General features: G+C 50.7%; 1 protein-coding gene across 3 annotated transcripts in view; it reads left to right on the top strand.

Moving 5' to 3' along the window:
- UBR2 (ubiquitin protein ligase E3 component n-recognin 2) overlaps positions 1–21,674 on the top strand; it is a 2,523,611-nt gene that overhangs the window by 2,438,868 nt on the left and 63,069 nt on the right. The gene's annotated exons all lie outside the window — the stretch shown is intronic.

The following is a 21,674-nucleotide window of genomic DNA, read 5'->3' as shown; positions in this document are numbered from 1 at the left end:
TTTGCCTAATGGAGGTTTTGGAAGGCCTGCCCACAAAGGTTTGAAGTAGTACTGATTTTAAAGCATCGTAGATAACAATGCTGCACATAAAAATTGTACCTCCCCTTCATGCAACACATGTGCTTATTCAATAGAAGCAATGTCTTGTCATTGTTAGACAAAGTAACTGGCTACCCCTGTAACCATAATTTCTGATGCTTTTGAAGCTGCTTAGAATCACATGCTGTGCATGTAGTCTGACGTCTAGTGGAAATCGCTGAGTATCGCATCTTTCTTTCAAGATCTAAAGGGGACGTTGACATGGGCGTGACTGTACTGTAACACTATCCCTAATGTGAGGTGTAGTATACCCAAAATCCCTTGCGTGTCGAGGTCCCTCAGATTGTTTTTTTCCGGCACCCTAGTTGGTCGCCTGTGCGGAGCTCGCAAGAGTCGCAGGAGATTTTTATTGCTAACTTTATCCTCATGACCTACAGTCGTCTAGTCTCCCGACTAATCTTCTCGATGACTGCCTTGTGGGTTTCCTGCTGCTGAAGACATCTACACCTGCACAGCAACTGTGCTTACTAGTATTTGCTATTGAAGTTCATCGATATGTCTTCGTCTTCCACTCCGACGACACCTTGGTCCGGGTTCAAGAAATGCTGGGACTGCGGTTACAAAATGTCCATCACAGATCCCCATCGTGTTTGCGTGTGGTGCCTCGGCGGGGACCATGACACGGATACGTGCTCCAAGTGCCAGTCGATGACTGTAAACGCCTTGTGGAACAAAAGGGGAAGCTCAAGGTAGGCAAGGTGTCCAAGCCCCATAACTCCTGACCTGCTGGGCCTTCGACTGATGAGTCGATGGGTGACTCTTCTCAGAGGAAGAAGGCCCAAGCGTTCAAGGTCCAGGAGTGGTTCCCGCCACTCGTCCTTGTCGAAGCGCTCAAAGCGAAGGCACCGGTGGTCACATTCCTTGTAGTCTTCTTTAGGCGGCAGCCCCGAAGGGGTGAGTTACCCGTCCAAAAAACCAACGCCAGCTGAATGGGAAGCTTTGCGCGTGGAAATGCGTAAGATTTTCGAAAAGCAGGACAAGGCCCGTCCGCGCCTTCTGTGGAAGCTGGCAGGGAACAGTCTTGGCCGAATACTCGCGCACCTTCGAGCCAGTGTAAATGGAATGATCCTTATGAGGAGCCTTTGAGGCCTCGTCCAGGCAAGGTATCGAAGGATTGATCGAGACGTGAAGCGAGGTCGCAGTCTTCGTCTCCATCGAAACCGTCCGAACCCTCGATGCCTTCGAAGCCATCAGCGCCACGCCAGTCGATAGTGCCTGCCTGGTCCTCCACCTTGGTCAGACCCTCGATGCCTTTGTTGCCATTGCTGCCAAATTTGTCAGCGCAGCCCCTGGTGACGGTGGAACCTCCAATAAAGGCAGTATCGAAGTCGACGACTTTGAAGCCTCTGGCTGTTAAACCTGAGAAAAGGTGTACTACTCTGCCAAAGTAGGACTTTTTTTTTAAGTCCCTCCACTCCATTTTTGAGGCGGAGGAACATTCTGATGATGATGAGGCTCCCTTTGGTCTCCAGTTTGTGACCCCTAATGTGCCAGAATGCCTTATCTCGGAGGAGAGTAGGTTGCAGAATCTTGTAATACCTTGCATAATGCAAGTGGTATAGATACTTCTCCAGAGCTGGAGTTCGGATACCAGACCCTGGGGAGCATACTGACTCCTCTTACAGATGACTTATGTTGCGAGTTTTGTAGTATTTAGGCTAGTCCAGACCTACTGCATATTATGATCAGGATGATCTTACGGACATTTTGGATCAGTGTCCCCCTACACATCAATATTGCCATTTCCTGTGGCTCTGCAGAACAGGGTGGTCAGAAATTTGGAAACCCCAGACACTAATATGGCAGTGAACAAGTCTCTGACAAGAAATTACCGCCCCTCCAGTAGCGACCCCGGCAACCTGTCATCTCACCCCACTCCTGAGAGTCTGGTGGTCCAGGCAGCCACGGCTACCTCGAAACAGGTTGCGTACCCTGCCATCCCTCCAGATAGGGATGATAAGCTAGAGGATGGATGGGCGCGCAAGGTATTTTCGGCTGGGAGTATGGCGTTGAAATCGGCCAACCCTGCTTGTGCCTTGGCAAGATTTCCATACACTCTGTGGGAGTGCATATCTATGGCGGCTGAGCATATTCCCGGAGGGGAAGAAAGGGAGGGCTTCCAGGCTCTTGTTAAGGTTGGCAAGGAAGCCATGTGTGAATACCTTCAGTCTGGGTTGGATGTTGCAGACAGTGTCAGCAGGTCCATGGCTACGAGCACCGTAATACGTAGATTTGCGTGGTTGCGGAAGCCGGGTTTTGCACCGGATGTGCAGGCTAGACTTCTGAACATGTTGACGAGAGCCTTGAGAAGCTGAAGACCTCTAAAGCAGCCGCCAAGTCTTTGGACGCCGCTGTTCGGCAGCCTCAGTGTTTCCGTCCTAACGGACAGCAGTGGAGGCGTAGATCTTTTTGCTACTCCTCATTTGGAAGGGCAAGAGGAATGGCCTCTGAAAGAGGCCAACGTAAGTTTCCTCGTGGTGGACGAGGAAGAGGTGCCAGGCCCGCTCAAGCAGCAGCCTCTTTGCCATCAGGCTCTGCTACAGCCCCTTCAAACCCGCTCTGAGGCCTTCAGTCACAGCTCACCTGTGGGGTGCAGGCTGTCTCAGCATCCGGAAGAATGGCAAGCCATTACTTCAGATGCTTCGGCTCGGGAAACAATAGCCCACGGGTTCTGCCTTCCTTTTCTGCGGAAGCCTCACGACAACCCACTGGGAGTACACTCCTTGAGGGTTCCAGATCCGCTCCTTGTGCAGGAAATATGAATCCTGCTATAGAACCAGTGCCTGCAGCGGAGAACAAGGGATGGTACTGTGATGCTGGAAGTGCATTGGAGGGACAGGGCCTCTGTATCCTTGTCCTTTATTGCTTTTTATCATGTGTTCTGACTGAGTTCATGTGGGACTCCTGGCGGTGCAGCTCTTCCTGTATTTGGTTTTGGTGAACAGACCCTTGGGATACCCCTATGGCACCATGGGTGGGAGTACGACCCTGTACTCCTAGTGTGTTTCTGGGCACCTGTGTGTGGCCCACAGAGCAGGGTACAGGCTGCCGGCAGCTCCGTGCTGAATTGACAGGTGCGCTGAGCGTCGTCCATTTTGGGATGCCCAGGCCCTGTCATTGGAATCAGTGGATTCCCGATGGAGACAAGATGGTCCCCGTGGCCCCTTGCCTCCCATTGCCTGTTACCTTGGATTCCCGAAGTCCCAGGAAGCCCTGACTCTGTCCCTTCCCCCTGACTGGCTGGCTGTCGGGTGAAAGTTCCAGATATGGCAGTGTGGGGAAGTGCCGACCAGACTGGCTGGAGCCTTCCCAATGACCGTATGTTGTGGGTACGCCTGTGGGGTGTGACCTGGGCGAATGGAGTGTGTGACGAATACGCATTCTGTGTTATGAGTGTCTAGTATCTGGTGTTTGACACAATGACTGAGACAGTCCTGCCCGAAACTGGTATGAATGCAGTGTGTAGTGCTGAATGGCAGAGTACTTGTCCGAATCCACATTCTTTGTTATGAGTGTCTGGATGGAGAAGAATGGCCTGAATGCACTGTGCGCCTAATTGGCTGCCTGACTGCCCTTCTGAATGATTGGTTGCCTGAGTGTGACCCAGCCGAGTGAATGGGAGATCAACAGTATATCTGGGGGCCTCTCACTGCTAGAAATCGTTCAGAAGCTGAAGTTGATACTTGATGCTTACTCTCAAAGCCGAGCCGGAAGAAGGTGAACCACTGTTCTCTTCCGTGTAATCTGAAAGCTGCTGGGGATTCAAGAACTGGTCCAAGAGAGGACCTGGTAAGGATACCTCTCCCCGAACTACGAGTAACCATCGTGCACCAGCTGATCTTTGCCAAAGCTCCCTGCTAGACAGGCCTATGAAAGGCTGCTGACTGGAGAAGGGGACCACCAAGGAGAACAAAGAGAAGCACCGCCGTCACCCACCAGAGCCGCCGTGCTCCCCTTGACTAAGAACATTTGATCCAAGGACTCTCTTGTTCATCACTGTAGGCCGCTTTCGTCCTGCTGGAAAAAGTCAAGGTCGCCAATGACCGAGGAGAATCCGCCAGTGGGTTTCCCGCCACCCGAAGACCTCGGAGATGCCGGCGAAGCTACTGAAAGAGCCGTGGTCCCGTCCCGTTCGCCAACGACTCCACGCCCTTGCTGGGCCAACGTTGTTTGCTAACTCTCTGTGGCAACGGACCATCGTCGTCGAGGTGCACCGCACGCCTCCCCTGTTGCAGGACGTTTTCGATCATTTGTCTACAAGCACCGCAAGGACCGAAGCTGCTGCCTCAACGACAACATTCACCCTTTCTTCATCTCGGAAGTTCGACGACCCGTGGCTCCTGCTTGACAGGGAGCACACTCAAGAAGAGCCTGTCGATTCCCTGATGAAGAACTCTACAACACAAGGTACATTTGGGTTGCAGAACTATAGAAGAAAAGACTCTAATAGACAATATATGGACTGGGCTGTCCAGGTAACGGGACCAGTATTCCGCCAATTGTCTAACCAACTTGTCTTCCTCCTAAGTCTATGGTTAATATCGTTTTGCTGTGTTGATTCGTATGCTATTTGAACCGAGTACAGTTGATGCATTTTAATGGAATCAGAGTAATCGTGGTACCACCTAGAACTGTATATATTTACCAGTTTAGAATTGTCAGAGCCACAAAGTGTATTATTGTGATTGTGTATATAACCTTGAACCTTATTTATATGAAGAGCTGTTTTTTAACTAACATAGTGTATGGGCATTCCTTTGTGGGTGCTTGGGGACTACACTGTACTTAAGAACCAGCCTGCATCACTTCCTGAGAAGCTATGCCTTAATTGCTAGTCCATTGCTACCACAATAGAAAATCTTGGCTGGGGTCCTCTGTGCCACTCATCTGCCATATAGAAAGCAGGAGTACAGACACCCCACCCCCGCCCCCCTCCAGTGCGTTTCTTTACAGGTACTCCCCTTCTCCAGCATGGGGTCTGGCATGGATTCACATGCTCATGAATATTCCCCGTCGTCAGGCTGGGAATCCTCGGTAAAGAAAAAATCAGTATCAGTTTCGTTTCTGATCTGCCTTTCTTAGTAGTAACCAATCACTGATCTCTGGGTCATACTGCCCCCAGCCAACGACTGCCCTCTCCCTAAGCCCCGCCTCTGGCAGCCATCCTCAGGTTTTTACCGCACGCTCAAGTTTTGGGAGTCCTCGTGCTTTAGCTCTCGAGTTTTTGCTGCGTTTTCGCGCTTTTTCAGGAGATTTTCTCATTTTTTCGGTTTATTGGAGCCTCAAGCTCCACCGTTTCTGCTTCCGATAACGGGGACCCATTTCGAAATTCTTCTACGCCCCTCAAGGGTTCATTTTCATCGAGTTTACGCTTCTTGGAGGATTCCAGAAGATCTGCGGCCTACCTCAACGGACATGGCCCAGGACAAGTGAAGCTCGACGCCCGGATCCAAGCTGTTCAGGTGCTGCCCTGGATGCGGATTACAAAACGTTTTCAAGGAGGACGAGCATTCGCAATGTCTCTACTGCCTTCATGAGGACAAGACGCACGTGGAGAAGGACTGTGCGTTCTGCAAGAACCTTTCGGAACGGACCAAACAAGATCGTCGTTCCCGCCTCGCCGCCTGGCTGGAGAAGGACACAGCAGGTGAGAAGGTCAAGAAAAAGTCTGAGCGGGCTTCTAAGTCCTGTGAGGGCCCCCTGGCGACGGGGGCCCAACAGAAGGCCAATCACTGCGAGTCCACGGGCACCGGGAGCGCCGAAAGGTCGGGCTCTTCGGCTGCCAGGCAGGGCGCGACTTCCCCGGCACGTTCAACCACGAGCCAACGCTCTGGTTCGGGGAAGAGGAAGTCCGAGAACCCGGGTAAGCTGCTGTAGCGGCCCCTGTCGACCTCGAAGGGGGAGCGAGGCGCTGACCCTCCCCCTAAGGCAAAGGCCCAGGACGCACCTAAGGTGGTGAGGGCTTTGATCCAGCCGGCAAAGGCCTCTATCGAAGTGGTCGCTGCGACCCGGCTGAGACTACGCCAGTGGAAACGGCCTCTGGGCCCAGAGTATCCCTGCCACCGCGGAGGGAATCCTCTTTCCAGCCCATCGTTAAGACCCCCGTGAAGTCCCCGGCAGAAAAAGAGGGGGGGGGGGGGCGGTGGCCATTACAGACTCGGAATCAGCCTCTGAGGAGGAGCTGGTGGAAACCGAGAAGGGCCTCAACGAGAGGTTCATAGGCCTCAGCGAGAGGTTCGAGAAGGTTCGATCCCAGGGAACGATCCCCGCTGACGTGATCGAAGATAGCGACGATGGCGACGAAGAGGGCCCAATGGAGCACCCATCCCGTCCGTCGCAGCCATTACCCGAGCCCCAGGATAGCTCGGCGGCCATTTTGTTGGCGATCCAATCCTTATGTACCGAGATAAGGACGAGATTATCACGGACCCTGACGGAGGATCCAGAACTAGGCCCGTCGGGAAACCCTCCGAACAAGTGGAGGAGAGTCCACCCCTCTCCGCCCTTCATGCCCGCGAGGCCTGTGGACCCCTCATCCCCCTCGCCGGACCCTAGAGAGGATACTGCGACGGGGACGGACGACGACGGCGATGACACAGCGGACATCCCGTCATCACCCCCCCCCCTTCTCGGGCTTCTCCAGCCGACGAAATTGGCTCCTTCCATGCCATGATAACCAGGGCATCCGAGCTCTTCCAGCTCTGCCCTGAAGAACAAAAAAAGGAAGGGTTTCTTTACCAACGACGAGAGGCCAAGAGGAAGACGGTCCTCGTGGTGCCTTTGCTCGACGACATCTGGGACGAGGGGCTTGCTGTCCTCAAGAACCCTTCCACGACACCCGCCAAGAGGGACAGGTACGAGAAGAAGTACAGAGTCCCCGATGACGCCCCCTTGTGCCTCAGGGCCCAGCCCACACCGGACTCTGTTGTCTCGGCAGCGGCTAAGAAGAAAGCAGCGGGTGCGGCGGCTTCAACTTCCGCTTCCCCGCCGGACAGCGAGGGCAAGAAGTTGGACTCCATGGGACGAGTCATCTCGTCGGCGGCGACGAGGATTAAGGCGGCCAATGTCTTAGCGATCGTGGCCCGCTACGACTGGGAGCTCTGGTTCAAGATAGCTCCCCTGGTAGACTTCCTACCTGACAAGAGGGCGGAGGCCCTACAAATTCTGCAGGAAGGCGAGGTGGCATCGGATCACGCCATAAAGGTGGCAACGAACATTGCCGATACCGGATTTTGCCAACTGGGCAACAGAGTTTACCTCCGACGACGATGGCTCAAGGCGACAGACTTTCGCCAGGACGTCCAGACCAGAGCGTTGGATATGCCGTTCGACGGCAACAACCTTTTTGGTAAGGCGGTGGACGAGTCTCTACAGGCCATCAAGACCGACTCGGAGACGGCCCGGGCCCTAGGGGTACTTCAACAACGATGGCCCTTTCGGAGCTCCGGAGGCAGACAGGGTACCTCCAAAGGATCCAGCGGTGGCTCCTCCACATACCGCCAGGCGGCCCGCTCCTCTTCTCAGGAGGCCTACAGAGGTCGCGGCAAGCAAGGGGGATCTCGCCGTCGTCGCCAAGGAGGCCAAGGTGGCAAGGCCGCCTCCAAGCAAGACTGAAGCACCCCGGTGGGAGGCCGGCTGACGAAGTCCATCTCCACCGACCGTCTGGTGCAGGACACCCTTGCCAACGGGCACTCGCTGGAATTCCAATACAAGTGCTCTCGCATTCCTCCCGTGGCCAGGAAGGAGAATCGCGTCCCTCAACTGCTGTTGGAGGTAAGGGCGATGCTCAAGAAAGGTGCCATCGAGCTCATCCCCAGGAGGCTCCGGGGCTCCAGAGTGTACTCAAGGTACTTCCTCGTCAGAAAGAAGACAGGCGGTTGACGCCCCATCCTGGACCTGCGTCGGTTAAACAAATACATCAAGGCGCAGAAATTCAGGATGGTCACTCTCCAGCACGTACTGGGACAGCTGGAGGAGGGCGACTTCCTATCGTCGTTGGACCTGGAGGATGCTTACTTCCACATCCCCATTCTAAAAGGGCACAGGAAGTTTCTCAGATTTGTGGTTCAGGGACCCCACTACCAATTCAGAGCGCTATCGTTCGGATTAAAGTCGGCACCCAGGGCATTCACCAAGTGCCTGGCACCGGTGGCGGTGCGGCTGCGCCTGCAGGGGATCCACATCTACCCCTACCTGGACGACTGGCTAATCCGGGCAAGGACAAGGGAACTTGCCGTCAAACACACAGCGAGGATCGTCCGGCTCCTCACGGAACTGGGGTTCGCCATCAACTACCCCAAATCCCACCTGGTTCTGTCGCAAGTAGCACTGTTTCTGGAAGCGAAGCTCGATACAGTGGGGCAATTGGCCTCCCCTTCAGAGGAGAGGACCAAGACCATCCTGGGCAAGGTGCGGCGCCTGCTAGCCACGGACGTGGCCAGGGTGAGGTCCATCAAGTCCCTCCTCGGGATGATGTCCTCAGGCATCTATCTTGTACCCCTTTGCAGACTTTGGATGCGTCCGCTACAGGAGTTCCTCGACGCCGGCTGGTTTCAGGCGATGGGCTGCTTCGAGGACAGGAACCCTCTCGACGAGGAGTTCCGTCGGGCGATCCTATGGTGGGGTACCCGTGCTCACCTCACTACAGGCACGGACTTTCAAACCCCGGCGTTTCAGGAGACGGTGACGACGGACGCCTCTCTGGAGGGTTGGGGGCCCACACCGGAGATCTCCACGCAAGAGGCCTTTGGGTCCCGGAGGAGAGGTCTCTCCACATCAACTTTCTGGAGCTCCGAGCAGTGTTCTGGGCGCTTAAGTCGCTCCTTCCGTCCCTCAAGGACAAAGTGGTGAGCATCTTCACCGACAACACCACTACGATGTTCTACATATGGAAGCAGGGGGGCACCAGATCCCCAGCCCTATCCAAGGAGGCCCAGGATCTTTGGCACTGGGCCGTCGCCCAGGGGATGTTTCTGGTTCCCTTCCACTTGGCAGGAATAAAAAACACCATTGCCGACTCACTCAGCAGGGAGCTGCGCTCGTGCCACGAGTGGGAACTACATCAGGACCAGGTGGATCGGCTCTTTCGACGATGGGGCAAACCCCAGATCAACCTTTTCACGACGGCGACAAACACCAAGTGCCAGAGGTTCACCAGCAGGTTCCCGCAGCCGAGGAGCATGGGCGATGCTTTCTCGTTCCCCTGGGACGGCCTGTTTCTATACGCGTTCCCTCCGTTGCCGTTGCTGCTCCGCCTCATCAACCAGCTCAAGAAGTCCAGGTGCAGAATGATCCTCGTTGCACCGGCGTGGCCGAGGCAGATCTGGTTCCTGGACCCCTGGGACGGCCTGTTTCTATACGCGTTCCCTCCGTTGCCGTTGCTGCTCCGCCTCATCAACCAGCTCAAGAAGTCCAGGTGCAGAATGATCCTCGTCGCACCGGCGTGGCAGAGGCAGATCTGGTTCCTGGACCTTCTAGACTTGTCAACGTCCCCACCAGTCAAGCTGCCGGCGGACACGGATCTTCTCTCCAGAGAAGGGGCGCCATTCTCCATCACGACCCACAGTCGCTGAACTTGCAGGCCTGGCTCCTGCAGCACTAGTGTTTGGAGGGTACGATATCCCGGCTGACTGCAGAGAGGTTCTTGCAAAAGCCAGGGCGTCCTCAACTCTTAAGTGTTAGGGTCATAAGTGGAAGAGGTTCTCTGTCTGGTGCTGTGCACAGAAGATTAACCCTCTGCGGATTACGGCCCCTCAAGTACTGCCGTACCTACTGTCGCTGGCCAAAGCTGGACTGGCTCACACCTCCATCAAAATACATCTGTCTGCCATCTCCCGATATACCAGGACTACGGGACGGGCGTCCTTGTCGTCTCATCGCCTGGTGAAGGAATTTATGAAGGGACTATTCCGACCGTTCCCGCCGGTGAAGGCTCCTGCTCCGGCGTGGGAGCTTACTGTGGTGCTGACCAGGCTCATGGGGGCCCCATTCGAGCCTATGCATTCGGCGCCTTTGAAGTTCCTGTCATGGAAGACAGCGTTCCTCGTGGCCATCACCTCCGCACAACGAGTGGGAGAGATCCATGCCCTATCTTGCAAGCCTCCATACTTGACTTTTCATGACACGAGGATGGTGCTGAGGACGCACCCCTCCTTCATGCCCAAGGTATTTATTGTGTGTCTTTAGTGTACCTTGCTGCATTTATTAATTCTTACATCTAGGGCTCCTAATGTATCATAACAAATGTGCACTCGTGTAAAAATAGTGCATTAATGCCTCTGGCTGCGATTTGAATTTAGGTGCCCCTTGGTATCCTATCCATTATGACCTCAGTCTATTCCGGCCTCAACTAGCGTTCTAAATCTAGGTGTCCATTGTATCATCGTATGTGCATCCTACTCAATGTGTGTCACCAATGTATTTCTGCCTCTGTCTATGACCTAGAACTTAGGTGCCCTATTGCATCTGGTCCAAGTGTGACTTCTGCACATGGTTGCCTACATGTTGCCTAGACTGCATAACCCAACTTCTGCCTGGTGCTTTCTGCACTGTTTTTCCTGATGTGCCTGATATATGAATTTAGCTACGCTGTATTTTGCACTGCATTCCCTGATGTGCCCGATATTTGAATTTAGCTACGCTGTATTTTGCACTGCATTCCCTGATGTGCATGATACTTGAATCTAGATGCACTCAGACTGCTGTAAACTGTGAAACGGCACCTAGCCTATCGATATCCTGCTACCTAAAACTAGTAAAAGCCTGATAGTCGCATCTAGCCTGCCAGTACTTAGCCTTTTTAAAACATACTGAGATATCTCAAAACTGTACCTAGCCGGTCAGTCGCATCTAGCCTGCCCGCACTAAGCAACCTTTAAGTGCACTTGTTATCTAAATTGCACCTAGCTTGCTAGTCGTATCCAGCCTGCTTGTATTTAGCCAGTTAGCATGTACTCTCTAAGCCCAGGTAAACAAACTATCGCTGCCCACTATAGGATAGCTAAACTACCTCGCTACATCGCCTCCTCCATCATATTAGTAGCATTATCACTTAGCTTGGCTACCAAAGCTAATATAATGTTCCACAGCACCAGGTCCCGTCCCACCCTACTCACCTCTCTTACCTCACCATGCCTATCACACAACAAATCACAGGACCTATAGTGAACCAGTATCAAGAAGATACTATTATACAAAGGCCATGACGTACTGCAGACAGAAACCTGAAACTATGCGCGCTTAGCTAAACTGCATGAGCTACCAGCAAAGAAAATTGAACAACTTAAGCTCCTAAAAAAACACCTACCGTTGAAGGCTACTGTAGAGTATACTAGGAAATATTGCAATCCCAAAAGACCCATACAAAACTGCACCAAACTTACCGCTATAGCTAGACTCGGTACCACGCATCCCAACTCTGAAAGCCACAAACATCATCTCAAAGGTGCGCTTATAAACGCTAGGTCTCTAGTCGCCCACGCAACAGAGATCTCGGATATCATTCTCGCAGACAACCTCGATTTCCTGGGTATCTCAGAAACTTGGCTTCATGATGCGGCAGGCCTTGCCCTATCATTAGCAGTTCCCGACAACTATACCATTTTACCAGCAGACAGACACACACCTCGAGGTGGAGGTCTAGCTATCATAGCCAAGATTAGTCTAGACATGAGAATTACCACAACCCCCACTATGAAATCCTGTGAATGCCTCACGGTCATAATTGCCACCGCTAGCTCCCAAACATTAAACCTCTTCCTTATCTATAGACCTCCAGGTCCTATTGGAACCTTCGCTGAGGATCTCTCTACAACCCTGTCCAATAACTTAAAAAACACCTCCCAAACAATAGTGCTAGGAGGACTTCAACCTAGGCTACAATGACGTTAAGGATATCCAGTCTACGGCTACTGCCTTGATCCTAAAAGAACTGGGATTCTCCCAGAAAGTTAACCTTCCCACTCATAACAAAGGTCGAATCCTTGACTGGATACCGGAACATAACTGTGAAGTAACCATCACAGACACTGTACCCCAGATCTGGACTGACCACCATCTACTATTTACAGTAGCAACGAACTCGGCCACGGCCCAGTCTTCACTTGCCTATGCCCACGAGGAACAAAAAACTAATGACAGCGAACACATTGCTGCCCATCATACTACTTTTAGGGAGAATTCTCTCTTTAAGATGAATTTCCTAACCTAGTGAGTCCCCCAGCAGCTTTGCTGGATTTCTGGAGTTTGTTTTTTTCCTCCTGCCAAGCGTGAGACTCTTTTCCTCCCACTCTTGGACATGATTGATGGTATTCCTTTGACTGGTAATATGTTTTATGGGCTATGGGGTCCTTTACTCCATAGGGTCTCATGTGTTTTTTCTATGTGTGTTACACAGCACCCTCCGTGCAGTAACACAGGGGTGTCATAGTGACACCCCACCATAGACTCCATACCCTGGGACTGACTACTGTCTCCCAGGGCATGTAAAGAAACCAGTACAAACCATCATATTGTGGACGTACTGGTCGGGGCAGTTTGATTGCCCCGGGGTCTGTTAGTCGAGGGGGCACGTCTCCATCCTCCCTGATCGAGTTTTGGCTGGTGGCAGTGGAAACTACTTTTTATATTCGACCGCAAATATTTTCCTATGGGATTTTCCCATTGTTCGAGGCTACCAACTTTAATTATTTAATTCTCATAGCCTCGAACATACCGCCAGTTTATTTAATTAATATTAATTCTCTGGTTGGTATTTTTTGCCAAGACTCGATTCTAAAATGGCGTTTGTTTTCTCTTCTGTGACTCCAACCCAAGTCGAGCCCTTCGTTCCACTTTTTTGGCGGGCTTCTCCACAGAAGCCTCCAAAAGTGGTGCCACTCTGTCTGGGTACCACAGGGGGTGTGGGAGGGGGTTTAGGCACCCTGGACCGAGTTGCCTTGGTAACTCAGGTCGCACTCTTGTGTGATTGGCCCAAGTGGTGAGCCGGCCGGCTCACCACTTAGCATGTTTGAGTGACAGCTAGGCTGTAACGCTCACCTGATTCCCACGGAGGCGCAGGTCTTGGCAGGAAGGTGTCTGTGACTCGAAAAGTGATTTGCAGGACTCGATTGGCTTCTGGGGTCGAACCTCTTTGCACTGTGTGTCGAACTCATAGGGTGAGGTTTCTGCAGGTGAAAGAATATGGGGGTTAATGGTCTGGGTTGTTGAATGTCCCTCTCTCTCTCTCTCTTCCTAGCTTCTCCGTAGAGCCCCCAGGTCAACGTGCTCACCTTAGATAAGTGAATGCTGGACTCTCCATCTGCGTCTGGTGCAGGGTGCCGTTGCCAGTTCCTTCACTGGTGAAACATAGGCCTCTTGAACTCAGAGGATCGTTACCGTCGTTAACTGCACGAGCGGTGAGTTTCCAGACACCTTTTTAGTCTTTATAGTCTTTAGGTGCGTGGCACGTTAATATTGAACAGGACTCTGTATAATGCTTTTCCTTTTTTGTCTTGCAGGACTCTTGAGATGGAAGATGGAGTGAAGCGCCTGGAAATGCGTAAGTAAATGCAAGCGCTCTAACTGTCTTTTTCCCTTGCAGCTTAGTTCGTGCTGAAGAGACGCCGGAGTATTTGCAGGCGTTCTATTGCGACGAGCGCGATGGGCGTAAGTAAATACCTGTCTAATGTCTCTTCTTTTGTCTTTCAGAAGTTGGGTTGCAGCGCCGGAGTCCGCGGAATGCCCGTAAGCAACAACAATGCTTTTGTCTTCACAGGCGGCGATGCAGCGTGAAGAAATCCGAAATTCGCGGAATGCCGGTAAGTAATAACAATGCTTTTGTCTTCACAGGCGGAGGTGCAGCGTGAAGAAATGGCCGCAGCCGATGGATCAGGTGAGTAAGCACTGCGAGTAAAGGTTGCCTTGCTAACCTGCTGTTTCTTGTCTTTGCAGGTGCTGCGGTTGACTGGATACAGGAATGGTAAGTATAATTCTTGCAGGTTCAGGATCGAAAGAAGAAAGGCTGGAACAGACTCGGTGAGCGTTCTGCTGCAGATGCAGAATAACGCGAAGCACGTTTCATCTATCGGGTGTGGTTTAAATAGCCTTGGAGTGATGAGGCGTCTTCCTCCACGGCCCCGCCTAGGTAAGAAAAGAGTTCCAGTTCCAGAAGAGTTCCAGTGCTGTATCCAGGGAGTGGAGCTTGCCCCACCCAGGTAAGAAAGTAGTTCCTGTTCACAGAGGACTTTTAAGTGGCTGGTAAGTAAGCAGCATGGTCTGCTGAAGGTAAGTCCACCCAAGCACCTTCACACACATCATGAGCCCGGCGCTTCCAGTGCCGGGACCGATGGTTTTGATGAGCCTGGTGCCACCGGCGCCAGGACAAGGTCCAAAGGGTCCCAGTGGGGACCGGCTGGTGCCTAGGATTAGGGGCCTGCTTCCAAGGACGTTGGGCTGGTCCTGGCTCCTTGGAAGCAGTGATCATGACATAGGCTGAGTGAATAGGGGTTTTCTGCATAAAAGCAGGGCTTTGGGGACTGGAACTTCAGAAGTTGCCACAGGACCTGAGAATCCGACGAGGGAGAAGCTGAGCCGACCTACCACGACGACACCACCGGTGGAGCCCTGCAGAACCGACTCACCACTTCCCGACGACAGAGAAGATCTCCCGGCTGGAGAGGCTTCTTGCCCTGACTGGTGGGCACAACCAGTTTTCCTTTCTTTCTTCGCACCTCAGCCCAGTTTGTGGTCGAACTGTTCGTGCCAAGCACCCCGGCAGCCGGATAGCCACTCACCACTGAACCGCGAATCACCGGACTGCTCCTTGTACCTGAGAAACTCTGCGGCTGGTTTCTTCCCTGGCAGTGCAACAGACTCCTGTCTTCCTCCACAACGAGATTCTCTCTTCCCCCGGACGAAGCACCGACTTGCACCCGCTGCCAGGAATAACTGCCCCCCCGCTGGAGTGTTCTCACCACTTTAAGGTACCGTGTCCGCCAGGCCTCCCTTTCTAAAGATTGCTACAAGGTAATAATAACTCCTTAACCTTCTGGACTGGGCTGGCCGCCTTGACCCTCTAACTGGTCCCTTTCTGTGGTCCAACTCCTTTTTGAACCTTTACAAGACCTTTGTGCACTGCAACCGTGTGACCTTGGACACATTTCGTTTGGATCCTCTGAAAGTGGATCCGGCCTCTTGAACTCTAACTTCACGGTTTTACTTTGCCTTCCTCCCTTGTTGTGTTTTTGAAAAAGTGTTGGGATCTGTTTCAATTTGTTCTCTGCTTTTCTCTCCCTTTTTAAAACAAACTATTAGAGTGCCATCTACGTTAAGCGCTCACCGCTGTCTGAAAATAAGTGGGGCTTTACTTAAGACTTGTCTAATATTCTTTTAAGGGAGTGTATATCTTTTAGTGACCGTGTTTTTGAATTGCTTACTATTAGTGCCTGTGTGTTTTTCTAGATGTGGTTTTAAATAAATAATTATATCTCTTTTACACCAAGCCCTGGTCAGTGTTTACTTGTTCTATTGTGTGCTCTTGACCTGTTGTGAATACTCTGTATACTGCCTAACTCTTCTTGAGGGAAGTCTGACTGCTCAGCCACAGCTACCAAGTGAATCTGTGTGGTACAGACTGCTACCAAGTGGGTTTACTGCCAAACACCTGTAGTCCTAAATCTTTTGCAGTGGTCCCAGAAGGAACTGCACAGGTTTCTGCCCAACAACTACCACAACTGAATTCGCTCCCAGTCAATATGGATCCCAATGTGCTAGTTGAACAACTTAATGAAACTATTAATACAGCCTTTGACCACATAGCTCCGCTCAAACTACGGAACAGTAAACCGGAAAAACATCTTAATTCATGGTTCACTCCTCATCTAAAAAATCTCAGGCTAATTAAAAGAAAACTTGAAACTATTTGGAGACTCTCTCCTTCAGCCGAAAATAAACTCAACCTCGCCAAGGCATCTTCCCAATACAAGAAAGACATCCTACTAGCCAAACAGGAAACGTATAATACCAGAATATCTCAATCTAAATCAGAGAATTGTTCAGCATTCTGAAAGAACTGGAAACACCTATTGCTCCCCAAGAAAACTGCACCAAGGATAGAAAATGGTGCTCTAGCATACAGTCTGCCCTAACCTATAAAGTAGCCAGCCTACAAACTAAAATTTCCCTAAAAAAAGCATCTCTTACGCCTCATATCCCGCAGACTATAGCACCACCACCTAAACCCAAACAAGAATCACGTTCTGCTTTTCCAAGGTATCGACCATTGAGGTAGAAAAAGTTATCCTGGGACTTAAACCGTCCAACTGTAAAGGCGATCAATGCCCTGCCCAACTGATTAAGGATGCTGCGAGGGAATTATCGCCATTCATAACTAAACTCATTAACTCATCCTTTACCACAGGTAGTGTACCGAATAACTTAAGAGTCTTAGGTACTGCCACTTTTAAAGAAGCAAACCCTTGACCCGGCCATTCCCACTAACTTCAGGCCCATCACGACCATGCCCTTTCTTCTAAACAAAGTGGCATACATGCAAATACAAAACTTCCTTGAATCCAACCACCTACTCGGAACCCGCCAATCCGGATTCCGCCCACAGCATGGGACTGAGACAGCCTTAATCGATCTCAAGGCCCAAATAGATCAATGCAGAGACAATGGCCAAGCAGCCCTATCCTCCTGTTAGACCTCTCAGCGGCATTTGATTTAGTCGACCATACAGTCTTATGTAGCCACCTAGACTCTGCAGCCCACTTCTCTAAAGAGGCCATAATATGGATCAAGTCTTTCTTGAGTAACCAAACTATGAGAGTCTTCTCTCCATCAGCCTCAGCAGACCCGATCCCCATAACATGTGGTGTACCTCAAGGATCTTGTGTGTCACCCACCCTCTACATTGTATTCACAAAGCCGCTCTTTGACGAAATGGATCATCTGGGTATCGCCTACACCAATTACGCAGACGATACCCAGATCATCCTCACGCTTTCAGGAGATTACGTCAAGGATCTGGCCTTAGTGAATAAAATCTACAGCATCGTTCAGGCATGAATGGCCACACACGGCTTATGCCTGAACGATGACAAAACTGAGCTCATTATCCTAGGCACCCCGACATACATATCCAAACTCAGCCCCGACTATGCCAACTTCATTATCGATGGTAATAACATAAAAGTAGCGAAGGAAGTGAAGAACCTAGGCTTCTACCTAGATGCCACCTTGAACTTTGCTAAACAAGTTAACTCTCTAGCCTCAGCTACTGCATACACATGCAAACTCATCAGAGCCAGCAAACAATTCCTCTCTGCAGACAGTTGCATCACGCTTGCCAGAGCCCTTATACTATCCAAATTGGATTATTGTAATGGACTATACATTGGGGCTAATAAACAGACGATCCATAAAATCCAGGTCCTCCAGAACAATGCCCTGAGAGCAGCTCTCAAGATTAACAGAAAGGAGCATATATCTTCGGTAAGAAGAGAATATAAATGGCTATCCACATTCAACTCAAAATTGCCTCCCTTACCCACAAGTGCCTCAACAACAAAGCACCACCCTACCTCAAGGACAGGCTACATCTAAGAACCTGGACCAGACCCACAAGAACAGCGAACGCTAACTACCTACAAGTCCCGCGATTTAAACTCGATACTATAGGAGGGCACAGCTTCCCGGTCAAGGCTGCGCAGCTCTGGAACTCACTACCCCATGGCATTAGAGAACCCCAGCCCTTTGCGAAATTCAGGCAGAACTTGACCAATTGGTTGAGAGCAAATGACACCTAACTACCCTGACTTGCCTGACTTGACTGTATCCACTGGCGAACTAACCTGAAGTTCTACTTGCACCCCTTTACCAGGATATTTGAATCTGCGCCTCTACCTGCACTGGAATGTTCCTGGTGCCTGTTTATTATTGTATATATTATTTTATATTCCCCTCAAGAATACCTGCACCTGTAAAACTTTGTTTCTGGACTTAGATCCGGCCTTGTATGTATCCGCCTACTGTAAATTGTATGATGACCCTGTACAGTTCCTACTTAACATGTACCTGTAACTAAGTTGAGCATATTCCTGTCTTGTGCGCCCTGATGCCCCAGGGTATGGCGCGCCCTATAAATAATAAACTAAACTAAACTAAGGTGCCATCGGACTTCCACCTCAACGAGCCCTTGGTGTTACCAGTTTTCTTCCCGTCGCCTTTGACGCCGGCCGAGAGGACTTTGCACTCGCTGGATGTAGCTAGAGCGCTGAAGTTCTACGTGGACCGCACAAAGAGTTTTCGGAAGACGTCACAACTGTTTGTGAACTTTGGGTCTGTGAATCAAGGGAAGGCTCTCTCGAAGACTTCCATTTCCAGATGGCTCTCCGGCTGCATCATGCACTGTCACCGGTTGGCAAACCGACCGTTGCCCGGCCGTCCGCGAGCCCATTCGATCAGAGCGATCGCTGCTACTACGGCATTCCTGTCTGGTGTGGCCCTGCTGGACATCTGCAGGGCTGCTACGTGGAGGTCCACGCACACCTTCACAAGATTCTACTGTGTCGATCGGGACTCCAGGGAGGAGTCCAGGGTCGGCCAAGCAGTGTTGCGCAACCTGTTCGCCTAAGGTGAGCCTGGTGAGGAGGTAAGAATTGCTTAATGTTGAGTTTTGGATTTAATGCTTAATGTTGAGCCTTTGCCACCTCCTGTGGTTGTGCATGTGTATACTGCTATGTATTCTTTTATTCATGAGCATGTGAATCCATGCCAGACCCCATGCTGGAGAAGGAACAAGTTACTTACCTGTAACTGTTGTTCTCCAGCATGGGTCTGGCATGGATTCACATGCGAACCCTCCCACCTACCCCTTTGCGGCTCTTCACTTGGTCATACTGCCACTTTGCGTGCTACCAAATCTGAGGATGGCTGCCAGAGGCGGGGCTTAGGGAGAGGGCAGTCATTGGCTGTGGGCAGTACGACCCAGTGATCAGTGATCGGTTACTACTAAGAAAGACAGATCAGAAACAAAACTGATACTGATTTTTTCTTTACTGAGGATTCCCAGCCTGACGACAAGGAATATTCATGAGCATGTGAATCCATGCCAGACCCATGCTGGAGAACAACAGTTACAGGTAAGTAACTTGTTCCTTATATTTTGATTCCCAAAAAGGACGGGGGACTGTTAGGCAGAATCCTGTGCAGTGCCCTTAGGGACCACTACACACAATTAAGACTACAGATGGCAATACAAGTTTTACCTTTGGTACAGGCCTGTACTACTAGGTTATAGTGGTAGCAGTAGCGGAGCAGCCAGGCTTATCTCAAGAGTATATGAGCAGTAGCAGAGATTACACAAAGGGACACAATTGCTGTGGCTCAAGCAAACACGGACTCGAGGTTTCAGGTAAAAAGTATAAGTACGTTTATTTTTAAACCATTTGTTATTAACACAACACTTCTATTAAATTTAAAACCACACGTTAAATACACTACAACTGACCAATTCACTTTGTACGGTATAAATCATGGTAAGTACCCTGTGTTTGAGAGAACCGGTGTTACGAAACAATACACGTTACCGTGAATACGATTGCGATCACTTTTTGACAGTTCGGTCTACTAAATAAAGGCGTATCCGTGGCAAGAAATGCTACCGGGTCAAAAACACACTGAGCACCTGAGATACCCAGAGAGAGTTGGGGGCAATAATCATAGGCAATATGTTAGGTAGGCAAACAGAATCGAAAAACACTCATAGACAGAAATACAAGAGTCAAGAGGCCGGAGCCAGTGTCAATTGGAACCGGGTTCCTGTGTCGAGGATCACACGTCGGATAGTTCGGGATTCAAAGTTGCCAAAAGTTCTTTAGATATTGTCAAGTTAAAGAAGGAGGGAAAAAATAAGGGCAAGTCTTATAAGCGAGAAATAGGGATTTCACCCAAAATTCCTCAAGCAGGACACAGTACCTTTTCAAAGAAGAAGCTGGTGCCACAGCATTTGTTCCTGGTAATTTCCCGTAGACCCACGATTCCTAGTTTTGGCACGAATAAGGACGATGAAGGGGGTCTACACCACACAGGGATGAGCAGCGACAATTAATAAAAGGTGTGCTCCTTAAAAACAGGAGAGGCTCTTCAGGTGGCTATCCGGACCACTACAGCAGTGTGCAGAGATTTCGACCACGAAGGCGACCTCTGGCTGAAAAAGATGAGCTGGTTATCCCCACCAGGCTCAAGGGAAGACGACTCTGGACTGGATCTCCTCTTAGTCGTTGAAGGGTAGATAGCTCAGGACTGCAGCAGGGCTTCACCGGTATGGGATAGTTGCAGCAGTCGACCTCTCCTCCGCTTCTCCTCGGTTCCTTGTAGATCTAATGGCGACTTCCAGCCCAAGAGACCTGCCTTTTATGCGAAAATCCCCCATTCGCACAGCCTGGCTGTCAATCACACAACAGGGGGATTGTCCAGCCCGGACAACCACCTCAGCCAATCATGAAAAAGTGCGACTTGGGTTTCCTAGGATACCCTGTGCAGGGGGTGACTACACCCCTCCCTCACATTCAGCCCACCTAGACACCCAGGCGCCTTGAGGAGGGCTTCTTGGCAGAAGCCCGCCAAAAGACATTGAACAAAGAAGGCAAACCTGGTTTGCCGCACAAAGTAAAACACAAGAAGGATTTTAACAAAAAGAAATGGCGAATAAACCGCACCGTAGCCAAAGCGGATTTAAGTTCGAGGCTAACACAATAGCCTACAATATTACCACGGTTATATAAGATAACCGCGGTAGAAAATTAGGGTAGATACCACTGCCACCAGCAATGTCTAAATGTTAAAAGAGCGAAACAATGCTCTACGAGGTACAGATAAAAAGGGCTAAGAGTTAAGAGTTCCAGTACTCCATGTAAGATGGGGTGTACTGGATCTGTGGTTAATTTTACTAAGTTAAGTTAATGGTAACTTTACCCTTTTCTGGGGGACAGTAGTCAGCCTCAGAAATGGAGTCGGGTAGAGGGTGGGGGGTCTGAACGACAACCCTGTGTCACTGCACAGAAGGTGCTGGGTGACACACAAAAGAAGGGGGCTACTGAAGTGGTGTACTCCAGAGTCCACAATCATAAAACAGGTAAAAACACATAGCAAAACACAAGTAATGGTAAAAAGCTCACACTCTTACCAAGTGGAAAGAAACAACTTCAGAGATCCAGCAAAGCTGCTGAGGGACTCACTAGGTAAGGGAAATTAGCCATGAAATGAGAATTCTCCCTAACAGGGACTGAGGCCCATCTTGGACTTGAGATACTTGAACAAGTTCCTCAGGAAGGACAGATTCAAGTTGGTCACTCTTTTGCAGATCCTTCACCCTCTCCAACTTCAGGATTGGTTGGTGTCATTGGACCTTCAGGATGCTTATTTTCATGTGCCGATCCATCTCAAGCACAGGAAATACCTGAGATTCGCCGTTGGCGACTCACACTATCAGTTTTGAGTCCTGCCATTCGGGTTGGCCTCCGCCCGAGGGTTTTCACCTAACTGATGGTGGTAGTGGCAGCGCATCTCAGGAGATGGGGGATTCACGTCTACCC

The sequence above is a fragment of the Ambystoma mexicanum genome, chromosome 4q (genome assembly GCF_040938575.1).
Source record: "Ambystoma mexicanum isolate Mex_15411 chromosome 4q, UKY_AmexF1_1, whole genome shotgun sequence".
Taxonomy (NCBI): Eukaryota; Metazoa; Chordata; class Amphibia; order Caudata; family Ambystomatidae; genus Ambystoma; species Ambystoma mexicanum.
This window is presented reverse-complemented; position numbering and strand designations above follow the sequence as displayed.